The sequence below is a fragment of the Gavialis gangeticus genome, unplaced genomic scaffold, assembly GCF_001723915.1.
Source record: "Gavialis gangeticus isolate Ggan-Ray unplaced genomic scaffold, GavGan_comp1, whole genome shotgun sequence".
Lineage (NCBI taxonomy): Eukaryota > Metazoa > Chordata > Crocodylia > Gavialidae > Gavialis > Gavialis gangeticus.
The window spans coordinates 101,017,064-101,033,957 of record NW_017729025.1 but is presented as its reverse complement, the minus strand read 5'-3'; the positions used below and the strand labels follow the sequence as shown (position 1 = coordinate 101,033,957).

The 16,894-nt window shown below is 42.6% G+C and overlaps 1 protein-coding gene across 5 annotated transcripts in view; it reads left to right on the top strand.

Moving 5' to 3' along the window:
* Positions 1-16,894, top strand: part of TSPAN18 (tetraspanin 18) — a 268,022-nt gene that overhangs the window by 838 nt on the left and 250,290 nt on the right. The window lies entirely within an intron of this gene.

The window sequence follows — 16,894 nt, the reverse complement described above, 5'->3', positions numbered from 1 at the left end:
GGGAAGGGAAAAGCCACATTTTTTCTCCTTTCCATTTTTCAAGTTTGTTCACGACCCTTTCATATGGTCTTGCGACCCACGGGTTGAGGCGCGCTGGAGGAGGTGAGCCCTTGTCCGGGCTTCTAAGACATCCTGGGACCGCCTGGCCCAGGCTGAGCACAGGAAGGCCCCGAGGTTTGGTTGAGGGCAGTGTCAGCGCAGCTCAGGTGTCTGACTTCAGCCCAGCCCCAGCAGAAACTCTTTCAGTCGGCCTTTGCTGCCCAGAGAACCCCAGAGGCGCTCTCCCCCCCACTTCTCAGCACAGATTGAATAGCAGAAACAGTGGCTGGGTCAAGTCACAGGCTACCACAAAGGTTTGTTTTTACAGCTAGGACAGATGCGGGTGTTTTGCTATCCGCGTGGGAAGTTTACTTGCAGGTTTAAAGTGTGCGCTTGTCAGGAGAAATGGACATCTGCTCCGGAAAGCATGGGCCTTGTTTTTAAATGCTGCTCTTTTCTTTTTTTGGCAGTTGGTAAAAATCAGGCTTTTGCAGTGCTGCTCCCAACACCTTTCTATGTTACCTGTGCTTAGAGCGTTGCTGAAAGTTGCAAAGAACTGCAGTGAATGGACTTGTGAGGATTTGATTACTAGTGACCCCCAAGGAGAGGGAGTGGGAGTCTGGTGTGCTACATGGACTGAATGACAAGGTGACTGGTCAGACTTTGTCCATATAAATCCTGAGTAGGTTCAGTGGAGAGAATGGAACAGTTACACTTTTGTAACAATGTATTTCCCAATGCAGCTGGTAATCCTTGCCAGTAAGGGGGTCCTTAAGCACCGTTCATAAGAAAACGGGGATTGTTTTTCTTTATTTGTCTTTAAAGCACACAAAAAAGAACAAGACAAAGCCACCTGGCATAAGAGCAAGTAGGAGTGTTTCTTATTCTTTAAGCTTGAAAGATACATTCTGCTTAGGCATAGTCCTCTGTCTTCTGCTTCCCTGGATTACTTTTGCAGTCTTGATAAAATGATTCCAATGTTTGATGGTCCCTGGAAGGCAACTGATATTTTTGTTTTTATTGCAGCCAATGTACTGTTTTTGTTGGAGCAGCTGAAATACTGCACAGCACAATTGCCATAAAAATCTAGGCTTTTATTTTTAATAGAAATGAAGAGGGTGGGAAAAGGAAAGGAAGAATGTTTTCTGGCAGACTGAAATTTCTTGGAGAAGTAAAGTTGAACTATCATTTCTATTCAGTGTTTTGCATTTTCTGTAAAGGGAACCTTAGCCAGTGAATTTTCTAGCTTGAGAAATCATTTGCTAGGAGCACTGACATGTCGGAGAATTAGCACCTATTATCACTTACTCAAAAAAGATATGTATCAAACATATAAAATATTTATTTTGGGGGCCAGGTTGAAATCTGGAGGGTTTATATTGGCCACTTAACCAACAGATCTGTACTGGCGATCCTCTTCCCCCATAGATGAACTTATACTGGCAAAAGAACTCTTTTTGCCAGGATAGCTTACATCTTTAAGGAAGGATGTTTAGTACTCTGGCTAAGAACTTGTTTTGTTGGTGTAAGGTGCCGTTCCACTAGGGGGCTTTGCTGATATAGCTATAGTTTTATTGGGATGGCTATAGGTTTAATTCCAGAATCCAGACAAACCCTGGAATTAAACTGGGAGTGGCTTCAGTTCAGAAGACACAGACTTCAGTGCATCCTTTGTGAATTACAGAAAAGCTCTTTATACACCACATGGAGAAAGGGGAAAACAAAAACGGGAGAGCACATCCCCTCTCTTCCCACCCTCCAAAAAAGTGAAAACAGATTCTCCATAACTTAATTTCCCAAAGTGAGAGTGAAGGTGGGGCTGATTTTTGTTCAGGAAGGAGTGTAATCTAAACATGCATCTTTTTCTATGTTGACAGCGTCTAACGACTATCCTAGGGTGATCTCATTTTTGGCTAGTTGACGTGCATTATACTTTTGGGGGTGGGGTTGGGGGAGAAGGGAAAAGCTGATCTATCCTTAACTCCACTGTCACTTTGTTTGTGTGTGTTGTTTAACTTAAATCATTATTGTATACACAGAACTTTAGATGGGTTTTAAAGAGCAGAAACAGTATCTGTAAGCAGGAATAACACTGCAGTTCATAAAACATGAGTAACATCTGTTACTGTGACTTCAGTGTGTTTCTCTCTCTTGGAGTAGCTAAGTTGACAGGTAGTTAGGTTTAATGTCCTGTGTTAAACCACTGGCCCAGCTACCATGGTTAATTGTGACTGTGCAGGATCAATAAATGTTAGCTCAGCATGTCAAAAGAGGAACGGGAAAGGCTTTAAATTGCTTTATTTTACAGAACTAGTTCTCGTTAACAGATGATGGTGCCTGATTTGTATTTCTGTAACCTAGTTCCATCATTCAGGCTTGCCAACTTGCATTCATGCATCAGAATGGGCTGATGTCTTGGATATCCATCAGAAATATGGCTCAGCAAGCTGCAGTCAGAGTTAGCAGTTTTCATCCTAACACCTTTGTATCTTAAGATAATATACCCTTGTTTGAGTACTTCAGGCATTTGAAGCAGAATGCACATACTGTGATGTGAATTTATTGGGTGTTTTCTTTCCTTCTCTTGCTCATTTGAAATATCTTCATAAACACAGAATGAGAGAGAGAGGGAGAAAGAGAGAGAGATGGATGGGAGGAAGAGTAAGTGCAATGACTTTTTTATGAATGAATTTTCTTTCCTTTCCCCTGTTTTCTGCTCCTCATTGCCTTCTGTAGGATTCCTGCATAATTAAAATATTATGACTTTCCTTATGGAAGCCCTTCACTTGTGGCAAGGATCCTAATTTGACGTCACTGCAAAAATACTAGTTTCTGGCACAGGGGCAGATGACATTTCATCAGCTAGTGCATGCCCATTTTTTTAAAACCACAGTGCTAAGACCATATGGGCAGATAATGAGTTTAAGCTGATAAACAGCTTACAGATTTGCCCAAATAAAGGACTTTCTTCCTAGAAGATGCATTTTACTTTAAAATAAATAATCTAGTTCCTCTGTTTTATTTAATTATCTCTAGCCCTGTCTTTTCTCAATGTGCTGTAGGAAAACAGATGCAGCTGTTTTGTCAATATCAGCTACTAACACATAGGGTCATGGGCCTTAACTCAGGGAAGAGCAGAAATAAGGTTTTCAGATGTTACAGAAATAAGTTGTGAATAAAAAAAAATAGATGGAAGACAGGGTGGAAAGGGCATTGCTCATGGAGTTCTATAATGCAGGGCAAAGTTATCTATATCTTGATGATAAGTTGTTGTTTGAGGCGACTACAGGTCTGTAGCCTATTGGGGACCTACCCTAGAAACAGACTGCATGCCTATTTTTAAAATGAGAGTGGCTGCAGTGATTGCATACTTCTGCTAGTCTTGGTAGATGCTTGTTGGGAGCTCCAGTGTAGGCCATCTAAAGCAGAACCCTTTGCTTCTTCAAAATTTCTCCTAAGTAGTGATACCCTTTTTTCCTCTTAGGAGTCTCTCTTCTCCGCCTGTGCTCCTGAGTTGCCAACAGGCATCCAGACATCGATTCAGATTGGGAAGAGAGGGCTGAAAAAAGCATAGACTTTACTGGTAGATATTAATTTGTGCCAACTGTGAGGAAGATTGATTATGTTTCTTAGCATTGCTGTATTTCTTTATCTAAGGAGACCAACTTCCGGGGAATGCAATGCAATCCCAGATGTTCCACAGGCATCAGGAATGGAAAGTAGTCTACATGACTTCTGGTCTGGGATAGTGTGTTCACCTTAGTACAGCACTGTGGGCCATAGAGATAATCCATTCTACTTAGTGGCAGAACTAATTAGCTGGGATGTAGCAGTGCATGATCATTGATCATCATGACTATTTCTTCTTGTTATGATTGCTTGCTAAACTGGAAACAGAATGCTCCCTGGTGCTGATTTGGGACCCTGTTTTAGAGAGTTCTTGGGTACATCAGAAAAAAGCAGCCAAAATTCAGAGAATTTCATTCTGGAAAATTCAGGGTAGATTTATTTCTTTACCCTTTTCTCCTTCATGCATCACTCTCCAAGATAATTTCCAAATGGTGTAGGGCTGATGGCCTCAGATACATACAGTATGTTGGAAGAAGCTGGCATGAATTCAGACCAGAAAACCATTTGGGAAGTTGAGCTCTTCATCTTGGGGACAGAAGATTTAAAAATAAAAAACCCAGAAGCTAAAATGAAAAACAGGGTGGATGTAAATTGCATGGCTTGCCCTGCTCAATATATCTGCAAATATTCAGGCTGTGTTCCATGGGTGTGCCTCAGTAGCTATTTACATGATGTTACCTGCTTCGGACACATGATTGCAATTAGTAGTTCATACATTTGGGCATCTAATGTTTGTTTCTTAGAAATTGGCACATGATTTTTTTTTATTTAAAGTATGTGTGTGTAATATAGTTTATTTGCTTAAGCTTTTTATATATTTATCTAAACATATACATCTTAATTATAAATAGAAAATTGGGGATAATTACAGAATATTGAGTCTATCCCATTCTCTTAAGCGAAGTTTGCGTCCTATGGATCTTTTCACCAAGTGTTTTGTTTTGTCTGAATTGTTCTAATTTTCCTATTTCATTGAAAATGTGTGCTATGTTTTAATCAGTCTTAATATTAGGAATTTTTCTTTATCCAGACCTTTCTTTCTCTTTAATCAGAATCATTTGCAATACAGATTACATCCCATCCTATTTGTAGTAAAAGATCATGGTAGAGAAAACAAACTATTGTTCCTGATTGCAGAGATCAACATTCTAGTTGCACTGTAACCTCAGGTATATCTTTACTTCTTTTTAAAAACATTTTTACTCCTCTTTTTAATTTTCACTGACCTGTGGGACAAATAGAGCCATTTTCTTTTAGATCCAGAAGACCTGAAACCACTTGGTGTCCTGAAGAATTGGGGCTTTTAATTTTAGCAACGTATGCTAGCACCAACCACTGCACCGTAGTGGTTAATTCCATATAATACCCTTTTCCTAAAGTTTAGAGAAGTGTGGTGCTTCTTCAGGAGATGGGAACTACAAGACCACTGTGTAATAGTGTTTTACATTCTTTTTCTCCAAAACTGGAGACATGGGTAACTCCAAGTTGCTTTTAGGACCTTCTTTTAAAGAAGATTTCCTTGCTCATGCTTTGAACCAGTCCTGTTCATGAGCCAACCCCTACAATATATATATTGAGCTACCATATTGTTTGTTTAGTATACACAATGACATGGTACCAAGACTATTTGAAGGCTGTGATGTTCCTCCTACTGAATTACTGGGTATTTTGCTGCTTTTTTAGTGGTAGTGGAGTTGGGCACTTAAATACCACCATAGGATGGAGTTTTAGCAAGAGACCTAAGTGGGAAGATTAAACTTGTTTTGTGTACAGATTTCCTCAGTTTGCTGGTGAAACCTTTTCAGAGGGTCTGAAACTAGTAGGTTACTGCATGGAATCTCACCCTTCCTTTTCAGTCATCAAAATGTTTCAGATGCAAGTGGAATTCCTTTGTTTGCTGTTTATTACATTTTCACTTGCTTTATAATGGGAGTTTCCAATGACCTCCTAAATGAAATGAAAGGTCATCTGGTTTTACTTGTACAAATTCCTCAACTCAGCTGCTGGCTTGTATTTTTTTAATAGAGGTATGTCCCCTTCAGGGAAAGAGGACTGATGCTGTGAGTGTTATATAAATGTTTTGAAGGTGAACGTTGCTACAGTAGTTTAAATACTCTCCATTGATTCTTAAGGAGGCAGCATGATCTACGGGACAGGGTACTAATTTGGTTCTCAGGATCTGGATTCCCTTTACAGCTCTGCCACTGACCTGCTTTGTGAAATCTCCTTACCTTTTTGTGCCTTTGTTCCCCTTCCCACCTTTAGTCCATCTTTTCTAGTTAGAGAGAAACTCTGAGGTAATGGCTGTAAGTAGTTGTATCTGTATAGCTCCTAGCACAATGGCAAGGTACAGACCATCAAAAAGCCCAATTCAGTCTTTACAGGTTAGTTTAAGTTGTACAGGTTAAATTGAAACAGAAGTGAACAGACATTTACCTCTGATTTAGAAAATGTAGCCACATGCCTGCAGTGGCTCAGGCCAGAAGCGGGGGGCACTAGAGCATGGCTCTCTGGCTGTGTTCACTTCCTTTTCCTACTGCCCCAAGGTCTCTGGGATTTGTAGTCCAGAATCACAGCAGCAGGACTCTGCATGGTTGCTCATCAATTCCTCTTCCTGCTTCCAGGTACCTCTGGGATTTGTAATCCACAGCTGCAGCCAGCAATAAGTTTGAGTGGGGGAAGGGCTGTTTTAACCCCTCTCCCTGGCCTCAGACCCCAGCCAGGTTTTGCTAGGGGGAGGGGAGTCCCCACTGTGTAGACTGGGCTGCATCCCTAGCTGCATTTGCTCCCCCCCCACCCCCTTGTCAGCAAGCCCTCTCTGCTCCAGCTAGGGAGCAGAGGGGTGGGGACCAGGAAGGGGTCTGGGACAGAAGTTTCATAAACTGGTTTGACTCAAATCAGTTAAGTCTGATATTACATACAACCAGGTTTATCTTAAATTAGTTTCAGCCATTTTTAAACTGGTTTATGTGCATTGCAGGTTTAAACTAGTTGATGTGTAACTTCTGATCCTAGCTGGAGCCTGTATGCACTACTATAACATAAATACTACTGTTTATTTATTAGTACTTGGTCTCTCCTCACTTGGTCTCACTAGTGTCAGGTCATGCTCTTACAGGTGCTGATAGGAGTCTTTCTACTCACTGCAGTGGGGGTTGGATCAAGTGCACAGTATAGAAATTTGTTTGCTTTGGCAGAAATGAAAACTGTGTTTTTAGTAGAAATTTAAATTAAGGCGCATAAGTGGTTTTAAATAAACCTCTCAACAGTCCTGCAAAAATGTTCTTTGCATTTTACAGATGGACAAAATGAGACACAGGGAGGCGAATTTGTTTGCTTACTCTGATTCAGTGGCAACACCTGGAATAGATCCCAGGATTTACATTGCCCAGTCCTGCTAACGTAATAGAGACCTGGATGAACTTGGATAATGACGTTTCCATAGTATTACCACTTTTCACTAAGCCCTACATTTAGACTGTAAACCCAGCAGCTTTAAAGTGGCACGATGCCCAGTTTTAAGAAGGCTGATTTTTGGTCATGGTGCTAGCTGTGTGTTTCATGACCCTGATTCATCTCTTGGATATAATCTGTTGGTTTCTTTTTTAGTTATTATGGAAACAGTTACTATATTTACTTTTTATGAAAGGCTCAGTGTGTGTGATATAAATACAGAGGGGGTTTTTAAGTGATAGTTAGCAATGACGCTAAATGATGACATCTACGTTTCTTCAAGAAAATTAACAGACTGGCAGCTTGCCTGTTCTTGAAACATGGATCTCACAGGCAAAGGACAGATATAGGGTTCATTGTTAACTCCCTCAGTGGCATATTTTAGGGTGGAAATGGATGTCTCCTGATGTTGTATATATGCCACCATAACAGTTTTTATGGCAGCACAAATGCTGAGCAGACACCCTTATGTTTTGTCATGGCACATCTCTATAGGTGGGGAAAGCCTGCATGGGCCTCAGCATGGAGGTACAGGACCGAGAGAATTCCCCAGCTCCCAGGCTGCCCTGCCCTGCCCTGCGCCTCCATGTGAGGCACGAGTCCATGCAAGACCCAGTGCAGGGCAGCAAGGGACCCAGGGAATCCCTGAGCAAGGGGAACACACTGCCCCTTGTCCTGCATTGGGCTGGCAGCCTACTGCAGGACAAGAAGCAACGTGTGTTGTCTGTTAAAGTGGATCAGTTGAGGTAGGGCATGTCCTGCCACAGCTGATCTGTTTCAGTTCAGCAGTATCTGTTTCTACCCTTATAGTGTTGCTTGGAGGTTGGAGAGCTGGATTGACTTGTAGCTTTCAACCCATTGTGGCCTGCTTTTTCAGAAGTGTCGAGTCCCCACATCTTTCACAGAAACCGTTGTGACTTGTGGGTTCTCTGCACCTTTGAAATTTGATGTCATGAGTTGAACACACAAAAATGAATATTCAGTTCTGAAAAGGCCCCTCCAAGAAGTGATCTCAAAGCAAAAGCTGTCTAATAGATTATTGAAATGGCATCAAAATCACTACTTGATCTGTCTTTTTTCAGTACTTCACTGCAGGTAGATGGTGAGGTTAGTGTAGCCTGATACAAATTTAAGTCACCAATGAAGGGGAAATAAGCAAAGCCTGGGAACTATTTGCAGAATGTATTTTAAGACTTTTGAAGTTCAAGACCTGAATCTCAATTCCTGGTGATGTAAATGAGAGTTGAGGTTGGCCAGAAGCTCGTAGGGTAGGGTCCTTAGCATAAGTCAGTGATGAAGCTTTAAGATTTCATGGACATACAGAGACGTATGGAGCCCTTCTAGACAGACAGTAAGTCCCTGTTCCATACAAGGTAGAAGTACACTTGGAAGCTAATGCTCTTCCATGTTCTTGTGTTGAGGATGCCTCAGGTAATGGTTTTCACAGGCATTGTAGATTTCATTGAACGGAATAGTCTTCCAGCACCCTGAGAACTTGATACATTAATCCCTTGTTAATGTGATATATCACCCTAGATGCAGCGTCTTGAAAAAAAACTTCCAGACTGAAAGGGGGTTAAATACATAGCAGTGCCTTCCAATTAAAGATGATTCCTTTGCTTTTAAGTGTTTGAAGGGCCGTGTCAGTCACGAGCAACAGAGTCTGGAGAGATTAAAAAGTAATAGGACTTCCAGGAGTTTGGAAGGATAAAGAGGGCCTCCCTACTCCCTGCTCCCCCCTCCCCCCCATACTGAAAAAGGTAGAAGGTTTAAAGGTGCTTGCTATTTTGCTATGTTGATACCAAGAGTGGGGTGGAAAAAATAAGAGTTTGGTTAAACATCCATTAAAAAAAAAAATCCACTGCAAGATTTCTGTAAGCTTACTCCCTGTCAGTGTGTTGTGGGTTGTGAACAGTATCCTCATGATGCGCCATTCATCCATGGTGTCATTAATGTTTAGACTTGGCTTTGTAGAGCCCAGTAGGTAGGAACTGAGAGTCCAGTTCCTCCTCAGCACTGACCAGTGCTCTCAAAGTACAGTTGAATGGATGGTCTGAACACAAAACTGGAAGCCAGAGATGCCTCTCTTCAGATCCTGGTTTTGGTGACTTCACAGCAAAGAAAGGGTTTGGATAGGGATGATCCTGCTTTAGGCAGGGCGTTGGACTAGATGACCTCTGGAGGTCTCTTCCAGCCCTACTTCTCTATGATTCTATGAAATGAGAATTTGAACTGGCTAAGAGTGGCCCCTGTATGGGGGAAAGAGAGTAGGGGGAAATCCACTTCAGTGCAGAAGACCTATATGAACCTTATGCCCTTAACCCTGACTGGATATTCAGAGGGATTTGTGCAGTCTGCTGGCCCAGGACTGGATTTTATCTGAGCAGCACAGGGTGATGCCATTACATTTTCTTTTGCCGGTTACCGTTTTTACCCTCTTCACTTTGCTTCCTGATATAAAAACTCCTCTTTAAAGGTTTACTGTTGCCTGGTAGAAAAAAAGTATTCTATGGGGAAGGAATTCTGTTTAGACACTGAATAGCTTCTAACATTCTGTTTAGACTTTTTTTTTTTAGGTTTGCATTTTTAATAAAAAAGTGTTTGTTGCTATTATCATCTCTCCATTCCATACTCTTCCCACTGATTAGATCTTTATTCAGGTATCCCATTGTTTTTTGCGCTCCTTCTCCATTTAAGCTCTCAGTTCCTTGATTCCAGTACTTTGTAATTCTTTGTTCGGTATAGAGCATACCATGAGTGCTTAACAAATAATAAATATTAATAGTAATAATAGGGTTCTGTGAACCAGCAGCTTCAATGCTGCTTAAAGTCACCTTTCCCTGCTGCTTATCCACTATTAAAAGTTACTATAATCCTTTGATTGTGACCGTAATCACTTTCACAGCAATGGATGGGGAAGTGACAAGCGAAAGATTATAGCTCCAGGTGGGGAAGCAGCAGCAGGAGGAGACAGACCCTTAAAGACACAAAGATGCTGCTTCCATTCAAACGTCCCTGGCAATAAAGAATGAGAAATAGAAAATATAGTAGGGGAGCAGAACTGTTTGTCTGAGGAGTGCTTTTTAAACAGGTTTCCATGAGGCGTCAGTGACCCTTTAAGGATAATCCTGTATTGCACCTCAGATGGTTTAAAAAAAAAAGAAAAAAAAGAAATCCTTCTGAGGAATATAATGCTTTTAAAAGGCTACAGTTTTAGCAATGCTTTGAGGCCAGCTCTTGAGAAAAGTGCATCTCTGACTGGGAAGATGGATTGTTCATTTGAGATCCCCCTGTGACGTTCCTGTATGTTTCCTTTTAATTCCCCCCGTGGAGAGTTACACAATTTAGTTCTTTTAAGTGGTATGGAGGAGAAAGCTACTGTCCACTCCCAGCAAATAAATAACAGTGTCCGTGTACTGAATGGGCCACGCTCCAAAGCTAACTTCCCCCACACAGTTGGCCTGCAATAGTATTTCCCCTGCCTCAGAAATTGCACAGGGTGAGGCAGGGGCAACATAGACAGGGATAAAGTATGGGAGGTTTTATTTATTTATGGTAAAGAAAACTTGTGTCTTCATTCCCCTTCTCTCATCTGTTTAATACGGTAATTTAAGACTCTGGCTTAGGAGAAATTGAGAGAGAGGCCAAGGCAAGGCAGACTTCAGGAGGCCGAAGCTGTCTGTTTTGCACCATATTAGTAAGTGCAGATTTCTCAGCAGAACTCCTGCTGGGTGTGTTACATTCAGGGTCAGGCCTTTTGCACCTGAATTCAAGGTGGGGCAGGAGCTGGTCAGGAATTTTTTGGAAAGGTAGTTTTTCATTAGAAAATGCTGATTTGCTAGAACTGACATTTTTGTTCTTTGAGGGAAAAGAAAAAAGTTTTCAACGAAGCTTTCCTTGACTAGCAAGCTACCCTGTTCCAGAATAGCTAATAGCTTCAAAGTTTCACTGCTGGCATGGGATGTCAAAGATTCACTGAAAGAACAGACCTAGGTCCTCCCTTGTTCTAGGGGAGTGCCCTAATGACTGGGCTATTGGCTAGTCTGGGGGCAGTGGCGATGCATAGGGGGTGCATGTGCACCCCCTGAGAGCACTGATGCACCCCTGACCAGCCTTGCTCGCCAATGCCCCCCTCCACAAGCAGTGGACAGGGAGTTGGAGCGCCATGGCTGCAGCCACTTCTGGAAGCGGCTGCAGCGATCAGCCACCCTGCAATTGGCTGCAGGCCCCCTGGTCGGTGGGACTGTCTGTGGAGGGACCCTGCCCCCGGTCAGTGAGATTGGCTGTGCCCCTCTCCCCACCGTGACTAGTTGCTGGGGGAGGTGGGGGGGGGCACATGCCCTACCGACGAAGGCGGCACCAGTCATCCATGTCTGGGGGGATCTTTTTCTACTCCCTCCTCCCCTTGTCATCCCTCTGCAGAAAGCATTTTAGGAGACCTTGGGTTCCTTCCAGTACAAAACGGGGAGAAAGATGAATTCCCCTCATAGTCTGGCCACATCCTTAACCTGTCTCTTTTTGGCTTTATAGGGATTGTTTTTTATTCCGTTGCACGTTCTCTGTGGCTCTTTCAGGGCAGAGGCAGGAACCTCAATAGAAATGATCTATATATTACTGTGTGAAGGAGGAGAGCACATAGCCCTGGAGCACTTGCAGTAGGTTTTGGCAGAGTCAGGACTGTGCTGTGGGACACTAGTTAAAGGATCAAATGGCTTCTTAACGTCTATTCCCCTTCAAGAATGTTGTTAGAAAAGCAGCTTGAATAGCCAAGGAAAATACAGTTGAACACTATATATTAGTGCCTGGCCCATCAGTGTTGGGCAGGATCTGCAAAATAATGCTCAGAGAGGTAGACAAGTTGCTTGGAACTGGATAAAACACCTTCCTGCTGGTTTGAGTACAGTGCATTGGGGTGAGGTGTACCATAAAGCAGGGTTCAAGAGTTACAGTAGATTCAGCCTCCAGTTTCCCTTCCTGTTTCCTATACTCTGCCCTTCCCCTTTTGTGGAGAGGAAGGAAAGGTTGCCCTCAATGGCTTTCCCGTACATTGCCCTTCTGCAGAGAGGAAGCAACAAGGGATCTTGAGACTAGTCACACAATTATGCATGGGGCTTAGTTTTAGTGCCTGCAGAATTTGAGCACTCCCTTGACCTGTCAAATTTAGGGGCAGGCTTGTCCTGAATCCTAATCTGCTTGTGCCAGGGAGTAGTGCTACTCCCAGGCATCTTGACTGGCTCTGAGGGGAACCTTGCAGGAGCTCATCCATACTGACTGCCGCTAAATTGTGTGCACTGGACTTGCTCTCCCACTGTGATTCTATCAAAATTCCACTCTGCCTTTTTCTTTTTTTGGAGGATGAACAAAATATGCCTGGTGGTTTTAAACTGCACTTTACTGGTAGGCTAAGGCAAAACACTCCTTTTAAAGGCAAAATATTCCAGGCTGTTGCTATGTAGTTGAATTTAAATAATGGGCAGTCCCTGTTTCCAAGAGGCCAAGTGCATCTACAAACGATTTCTTCAAACCTGGTTTAGAAACGCTTTTGTGTTGTCATCTTGTGGCAGAAGAGGGGAGGCCTCTCTCTTTCCTTTTCTTGTTCTTCTGGCTGGGAATGTTTGTCAAGGAAAAGTAGGACCTTTAAGGGCTGGGGGAATCAGAATCAGGGAAAAATACATTACTTTCATAGATTCATATATGCATCACTTCTCTATTCTTTGGTGATTAAAAGGACTGTGCTGCAGTTGTTGGCAGATTGTGTCTTCCCAGAACTTTCCCCAAAAAGGGATGTTGCACCCCTGATAAGCCATGCTTGAGACCCTCAATTCAGATGTCATGACTCCAGGACAGCACACCTTCGCACACTATTCCCCTCCGGGTCCTCCACTAGTGGGGGAAATTGTGATAGGTGGAGATCAAGATTTACCCTTTATCCATCTGGGAGGATTCGGGGTTCTTCTTTTCCTTGTTTAGGGGTCCTAGCCTGTGCCATCTTCTATTAATAGGATTGGGTGGAAGGGAGATCTGATAACCAGATTGACTTGGAATTCAGGAGCTGCCACTTGAGAAGGGAAAATGAACAAGCTTCACAGTATCCTGCAAGTCAGATATCATGCACATTCCTCCTTGTGGCTGTTATGTATTTTTAAGTCAGTCCATTTAAGGGGTATGCAACTTTTTCATGGCTAAGGAAAGTGAATTAAGGAAAATGTGCCTGGAAAATAGTGTCTTGGATTCACTCACAGAGACATTCAAAGTGCATTAATTATAGATCAATAATCCAAACAGACAGCATTTATAAGACACCATGGAGGCCTCTGCCAAGGACACCTAGAACCTAGACAGTGCTGTCTGCCCTCACTAACTCAAGGGTCACTTCCAGTCCATGCTGCGCTAGTACAGATTTCCTTGTAGAATCACTTACGAGTGATTGTTTTAAGCAGAAGTGGTCACAAAGGAGACCGAACCATGCAAAACAGCTTCCCATGGAGTACTGCAACAGAACAGGGATACTCCTCTGTCATAGGAAAGTACAGCCCTCCGGTCTCAGCATGCAGTCGTAATGCTTTGGTTAAGATGGAGCAGTGCATGCTGGGACTCACTTTCTAGACATCATCCTTCCTTGTGTAGTGGCACTCTGCTCCACTGTATTCTAGTTAGGTTCAACCTATCTAGGTTCAACCCTCGAAGTCCTGTCAAGCTTTCCCTGTGTGGACAAAGCAAGGTTGCTCCCTGATCTTCTGTGCAGTTTCTCTAGCTCTCTCATTTATTTCACTTCCTCTGAGACTCTTCTTTTCTTTTTACCATAGGGAATTCTGTCTTCCTGTAAAATTCATGTCTGTCTAGACTCTCTATTGCTTAGCAAGGAGGAGGTGAAACAGATGCAATCATTGTAAGCTGATGATAAAGTAATTTTCTGGCTCTTCCAATAACTCTAAATGCATTCTAAAGAGGATTCAATTTATTAGCAGCATTTGTTACTCTGTATAAACTCCTGGACATAAATCAGAGATTGACTAGTAGATAATGAAATGGTGCCGTGTAGCTGGGTGAACAGATTGGGCAGGCATCTTGAACTGGTCGTACTGTAGCTCATCAAGCTGAACCTGTTTGGCATCTGTTTCTTGCAGATATAACCTCTGTGTTGTGTTGTAGGGATTCTTCACTTTTTGACAGCAGGGAGAATCACTTACTCGGGGTCCTGGAGTGCTGAGACTCACGCTGAGGTTCAGTTTTCAGACAGTGGAATAGATTGAGTCTTTGCTTTATGCCTTGGCTGATCCTTTACCCCGCTCCTCTTCTGGCCGTCTTTAATGTGTGTCAGGTGGGACCCCCAGAATTATTAGCTGCTATTTAAAAATCTTAACCTGGAAGACTGTTCTCAGCTTTGCCACTGATGTGTTGTGGGACCTTGAGTGCATCTCAGAACCAGACTTCCAAAGTGCTTTAGGGTGCAGAGAGTGGGATTTTAAAAAGTGTCTAAGTGTTTGTTAGGAGCTTAACTTTCTTGATTTCCACAGGAATGTAGCTGCCTCAGTACCTCTGCCTTGATTCCTCAGCTGAAACAAAAAAAACAAACCTCCTGTCTTTTATGTTTATTTGGGCTTTGTGCTCTTCTGGCCAGGGACTGTCTTGCATCCTGCCTACCTAGATCTTGCATAATTGCATAATTGGTAAAACTATGCCAACAGAGTTAAATTGCTATAGCTTTTCTTTATTCATTTTTGTTTATTTCACTTAAACCCTTTCCAAAGTGACATGAACCAAAAAAAGGGCATTCTTAGAATGTAAATTATGTCTGCCCTAAGGACTTATATTTGGGGAATTGTTAGCTTAAATTCATACCAGAGCTCCTACCAGGATAACTTCCCAAAGTAAAAAAGTCCTCTGTCTGCCATTTTTAAAATAACTTAACGGAGCTATATGCACAGCTTCCATTGGAGTCTAATGCCTTGAATTGTTATGGTAGTTATATGCCCATCTTCTTTCACCTCCCTTGAAAACCTCAGCCTGTCTGTTCAGTGCTTAACACAGTAGAGATTCATTCTCAAAGTCTCTAGGGGTAGTCGTAATACAAATATTAATGATGTGGGTTGGGCTGAATCTTCTTGAGATTGCTGGGTTTAACCACATCTCTTATTTTGGGATAGTTGTGAAAGGTCATTAAGTTCTTTTGTGGAAACAGGAGGCTGAAATAATTGCTTCCACATCCTGAACACAAGGTGCATGTCTCTACCAACGCCAGGGCAGAGGAGAGTTAGTGAGTATTGCTTTGTGTGCAAATGTATGCATGCATAGGGGTGGTTCAGGAGGATCAGCAGAGATGGTGCAAAAAAAAGAGAAGGAAGCTTTAGCATAGCATGGTGTGTGGCCCTGGGAGATGGCTTTTGGCTTGGGATGTTGGCTGAAAATGTTTTGGTGCTGTGGGCAGGGAAATTTCCCAGATGGTTTTATTCTTCCTATAATTGTGAAAGCAGGATTTATAAATAATACATCAAAGATACCTGTCTCCATTACCAATTTAGTTTACCTGCAGTAATCTGGGAGACCCTAAGTTTGATTAGTGGTTTGGGTCAAAAGGAATAGCAGGAATAAGGCACACTAGTAATGTTTTAAGCCTTATGTAAGGTAGAGGAAGTTACTAGAATGTTTTCTTTAGGTGATATAATTTCCATAGGTGTGTTTGGAAAGATCACAATAACATGTCACACTTTTTAGCAATGGTGAAAGTTGCCAGGTTGACATCTAGAGTCTGAAATCCATACAGAGGCCAGAGCAAACTTTCCTTCTTTGCTTCCCAGGCATTTGTCACAGGAGAGAGGTTGTAGTCCATTCTCTAGTCCATTTTGCTTTGACCTTCCTGTTGAGACAGCCAGCTAGACCAAAGATGCTTGACCTGTAGCCACTGAGTAATCTTTCCCAGCCTACCAATCAGTCATCGAACGGCAATTTAGCCACTATCAATTTGCCAAGAAGCAAAAAGCTCCATGACCCCATTACCAGTCACCTGAGCCATCCAATCTGTATGAGCTAATGGGTGATTCAAACTGGTGTTGATGGAGGGACTCCATAAAGCAGGCACCAAGTCCAAGACATTTTGTAGAATGGGTTATCTGCTTTTGCAAATATGTGAATTCTGCCATCAGAAGCAGGATCTGTTTAGCAAAAGGCAGTCTCCTCTAAACTATTTTCCTGCTGTGTATCAGAGTAACCTTTCAACTTGCTGATTTGTTTTTGTGTCTTTGGTGAAACTTGATCAACAAGAGAAAACACCATCTGGGCAACTATGCCAGACAACTTCACTTTGAAATCCCTTTCAACACCATGCTATTTTGGGGCATCTATACATGTTATGGACCTCTGCTCTGGTGTGTGCTAATTAGCACGTGTTGGAGCAGACTCAGTTAACCAAGTCTGCTGCAAATTTACTGGAGTGTGCTAATTAGCATGCTACAGCAGCCTCCACATCTCACATATTCAGCATCCCTGCATTTCAAAATGGCGGCTGGTGCGCTTTAACTAAAGCTCATCAAACAAGCTTTAGTTAAGCACCACTGCCACCATTTTGAAGCACAGGATGCTGAATACACATGATGCTGCAGGCACTTTAATTAGAGCGGCTCTCAGAGCCGCTCTAATTAAAACATCCTTCCACCATGGAGAACATGTGTAGATGCCCTTTGATAGCAGCCCTTGCAGATTGTCTCTTTTTTTGTCCCCCCCAAAACAAGCAGCAGTAGCTGTGTATCTTGGATAATGGGAGAACCCCCATTAC